Source organism: Myotis davidii, unplaced genomic scaffold (assembly GCF_000327345.1).
Source record: "Myotis davidii unplaced genomic scaffold, ASM32734v1 scaffold865, whole genome shotgun sequence".
Classification (NCBI taxonomy): domain Eukaryota; kingdom Metazoa; phylum Chordata; class Mammalia; order Chiroptera; family Vespertilionidae; genus Myotis; species Myotis davidii.
This window is the reverse complement of record NW_006296406.1, coordinates 139,755-144,546: the sequence shown is the minus strand read 5'-3', so window position 1 is coordinate 144,546 and position 4,792 is coordinate 139,755.

Genomic DNA, 4,792 nt, shown 5'->3' with positions numbered 1-4,792 from the left:
AGCGACCGCCCGCCCTTCCCGGAGGTAACTGAATTTACCAAGAGCTCTCAGGCGCTCCTGCTCAGGGGTTTTCGTTTACTTCTCTGGCTTCTCCCTTCTTTTTAAAGCTCATTCTTTGCTCTATGTGATGTGAATCTCAGTTACTGACTTTGATCTCGTGAGGAATAAGGGAGAACGCTTGAAAATAATATGAAAACTGCTCCGAACCTCGTGGGCAGAACCAAGGACAGAGTCGTGCTGTGTGTTGAAGAAATATTTTTTTTTTATTTTGACCATCAAATGAATTTTTAAAATTATCCGACCAATGGCTGCAAAATGATAACGAACCAGTTGCACTAACCAGCTATCAGTGCAGGGCAAGGGAGCTTATGTGGGGGTGGGTTTGTCTTCTAATTGTTCACTTCCCAGGTTTCCATAACACTGTCAATTGCAAGAAAACCGTGGCTGGTTTTTGTTGCTTGACTTCTACTGCAGCTCCTCCAATAAGTTGGAGAAACTGTGTTGCTTGTTTAGAAACTTCTTTTCCATCAAGTCCCGCCCTGAGTCAGAGCCGGGCGGTCTGGAGGGAACACACCACACAGGCCTGTGGGAATGGTGAGAAAAATCCCAGCGTTAGTGGCCTGGCAGCGACAGACCCAGGGTGGAGGCGATCCTAGTGGCAAGGCCTGCTGCGCACTGAGCAGTTGTCAGACAGCCCATGGGGCGCGTCATTTACTTTTACAAACGGATTTAATAAGTTTGGAGAAGAATGATTTCACTAGGCTTAAATGAAATCCCAGTATCAAAGACACAGTCACCCACCTCTCTGTCCCCAAAAGGGAGGAGGGGCCCTGGGTTAAGGAGGTCCCTCCTAGACTCCTGATCTGTGATACTGCCCTTCACACGCTGTACAAATCTGGCAAGAATTCTTTATTTGCTACCAAACGAACTAAAACCACTAGTCGCCTTAAATTCAAACTTGTGGCCCGGGTGTTAAGGGCAGGAAAGTGAGTTCTGGTCGAGTATTCATTAACTAACATTCAAGACTCTTTCCTTGTACCTTGCAGGCCCTTCCTATCTGTGTCCTATTCTGTCACCTCGCCTCCTTCCCACGCCACAGGAAAGAACAGAAGACGCGTCAGAAATAGAGACTGAGAAAAACTATAGAAGAATTTAGGAATCTTTTCCCCCCTCTAGAAGGAACATGCATTGCCTTTGGTGCTATGTACTAAACAGGAAAGAGTATGGGGGAGTCTGAGTGCCTGGGCGGAGGACTCCTCAGAATAATAACCCTTTCTCCCTCCTTTAGCTCCAAGTGGCTAATAAGAAGCAGAGGAAGCAGAATGTTGCTTGTGATGAAGGGGTGGGAGTTGTGGATGTTGGGAAGGTCTGGAAACCCTGAAAACATGAGCAGAGATGAATTCATGCACTTGGCAGAAGGCTGGATAAGTTATAATTTTTCCAATCCATTTTTTTTATTTTAAAAAACTCAACAGTATTTCATGACTTGGTAAAGAAGAAGAGATTAAAAATTATGCATGATTTGGGAATTGATGGCTCGATTGTGTTGCTTTTAAAATCAGACTGCAATAATCTTGATCAGAACGTGCATTTACTGGTGACGGGGGTGCAAATTAAAAGCCTGTAAAAATTATTCAAGTTCTTGAGTAATGTCAAGAACACGGTTTAGGAATCATTAAAATCAAAATCAGATGCCTAAAGAGAACCTTACATTGGTTTAGAGGTGTAGGACTTTTTTCTTATTTCCTCAGAAGGTCTTAACTCGGAGTTTGTTATCTGGTCTCTTCATGTCAAGGACTGGTCTGCTTCCCTCACAACATCACATACAGGACAAAGCGCACACACTCGGAACTGGCCTTCCGCACGAACTTAAGTGGGTAAGGAGGGCAAATAAACAGGGCCTTTCCCAGGTTGGGAAGGCGAGGGAGCCTTAATCAACAGCTCCGACCGAAAGAGGTGGGATTAGAGGATTCTTCAAGAAAACCCAAAGAAACTGTAACTGAGTTTCTCTTTTGCCTTTAAGAAAACAAACGGGCTCCCTTGCATTGTTTAATAAGCAGTGCTAAGTGTTGAACAGTTTTAAAAGCTTCACAATTTTCCAAATATGCTCTGCTTTTATTGGTGGTTTTATTTTCTTGTCGTTGTAATTTTTCAAATGTATTTTCTTTTTTGGGGGGGATCCCGAAGTACTGGACAGATTGACAATAAAATGGAGGCCTTTCCTAAATTACATTTTGCGTTTTGTTTAAGACAATCTTTACTTAATAGGGATATTTGTAAAAATTAACACCTGCCTTTGGTTAGGTTTTGGCTGTAAAATACTCATTCACACATGTTGGAATATCAAGAACTGGATTTGTCAAGCACCTGTTCAGACTTCAGGATTAGGAAGGTCGGGTCTGTAAAGGTAGGGCATAATTGCTACTTTGTGATATTTGTTACTCAAATGACACTACTTTCAAACACTTGTCAAAAAGGCAAATCCCGAAAAGATCAGGGAAAACCTGGTCTGAAATATTAGCTATACAAAGCATGTAGAACCCATAGGCCATGATTTTCCTTTTTAGGAAAAGGAGAAATTTACTAAGGTCAATGTGCCCTTAAGGAGTAGGGAGTGGGGGAGGGGGCGAGGGAAGGACACGCGTCAAATGTAAAACAAACTGGTGGCATTCAGTCAACAGGCAGGCGACGCTCCTGAAGTGGTGAGTTGTACAAGTCAGCTGGGTGCGCCCGCGCTTGCCAGAGCCAGGCTGGTCCGTGCTTCTCTGCTTTTTCCTTTAAACCGAGCCCTGTGTCGCGGGGATACAATGGGGAGGGGTGTGTGTGTGGGGGGGTCGATGTGGGAATCGTCAGGTAGGAAAGGAAACCAGATCCGCCACAAAAGGCTGCAATTAAAGTCTTAACGGCGACCCATCTGTCGTGGGACGCCCCCTTCCCCTTCCCCTAGCAAAGCCTTCCAGCGCCCTTTGTCTGAGCAGGGGGAGAAGAGAGGACAGGATCTGTGGCCCCAAGAGCAAGTGGGAGGGACATTTCCAGCCTGGGCGCACCCTGGGTGACTGCGCCCGGGCCCGGGACCGCTCCGAGGTGCTCCCGGAGGAGTGGCGCCGCTTTCCGGACTCGGTCCCGGGCTCTGCGCCCGCCTCTTTCTGCACTTCTCTACCGCCGCTTCGACCCAACCAGCCCGAAGCCACCCGCGACCGGACGGGGGCACGCCTAGGCCTCTTCGCTAAGGCCCCTCGCACCCCCCACCTGGCCCTTGGGCTGCCTTCAACTTGCAACAAGATCCAAGCCTCTCCCTTGGTTTCCTCGCAATTGGGTTTCCCCACCACCCTCCCAGCTGCTCGGCTTCGGCCTTGGGCATCAGGCACGGCCCCAGCCCAGGCTCTCGCCGCGTCCACCCCTCTCGGCTCTCCGGACGGGGGCGAGGCCGGCCCTCACGAAAAGCTAGGGTGAGTGCCCCCCCGCCGCCCCCGCAAATGCTGGGCAGGGAGACGGGGAAGAGGTAATGTTTCAGGTCAATTTCCGGAGACTTCGCGTTTTTTGGTGGAATTGGTCAGGAGCTCAACAACCCCAGGTGCTAGTGGGCTTGCATCCCGCCACCCAAGAGACGCACCCGACCCCAATCCGTTGTACACGCGCACGCGGGGATCACTCACCGGGTAGGTAGCACCCTGGGCTGCTGCGGACCGTTTGATTATCCTATAAATTTGCTTATTCTAGATATTTCATATAATTGGAATCATTCAATATTGATCCTTTTGTATCTGGCTTATTTCACTTAGCACATTTTCAAAATTTCAGGTTCGTAAGGTATAGTACCCATTTCCAACAGGCCGGCAGGTCGCTGGGCTCGCCGCCCGCGCTGCTGCGGAGAGGCGTGCGGACACCTGCAGTCGGGAGGTTGGGGGAGGAAATCAATACGTTGTTTCCCTTCTCCACTCAACGTTCAGAATTAAAAATGCTCCGAGAGAGCTCTAGCGAGTGCAGGCACTTAAACAAACAACAAACAAACAAATACTCTTTCCAGCCTCTCAATGGAAACGCATAAAAGCGCACGCGTGTGTTGGTGTGTGGAGCGGGTGGGATCCGGCCCTCACGGAGGTTTCTTTTCGTGGGACACGCGCTTATTCCCTGCACCTCCTCTTCAACTTTGTGGGCGTCTGTCACGGCATCGCATTCACAAAACCACAAACACATCACAAGTCTCCCAAGGCCTTTAATTCTCAGGGGCGACTGGGGAGGCCAGTTACCTGCTGGCGTCTTCCTAGTGGTCCAGGCTCCGTTTGGCCACAGGGATGCCGGGATGCCGGGGGCACTCAGCCCCGCGCCCTAGTGCAAGAAAGAGCAGCCGCGGAGGAGGCGGTCTCGGCTCAAACCCGGGACCCGCCGGGGACCCGCGGGACCGTGTGGGGGAAGCTGGGGTTTCGCTGCCGGAGGCATCCTGGCTGCCGCTTTCGGAGCTTGGAATTTGATAAATATAGCCTGGCGTTTGCCCTCGAATTAGACTCCGTTTCCTTATTTAGCCCCTGCACAATGATTTTAGATGATGTCACTTAGAGCTAAACGAGAAAATTGATCTCAGATTTGCTTGGCCTCTAAAGCTTGGTTAAGCAGATTGAGAATTAAAAAGACAGAGGGAAAAAGCAAAGGGGTGAGGGCGGGGTGAGGGTGGAGGGGAGGGATGTGTGCGCCCCGGAGTGTGTGCGCCGAGGGGAGGGCGCGCGGAGCGGTGGAGAGCGCCCCCGCCTCCTCTCTGGGCGGGGGAACGTCCCTCACCAATGAGAAGTAGTGG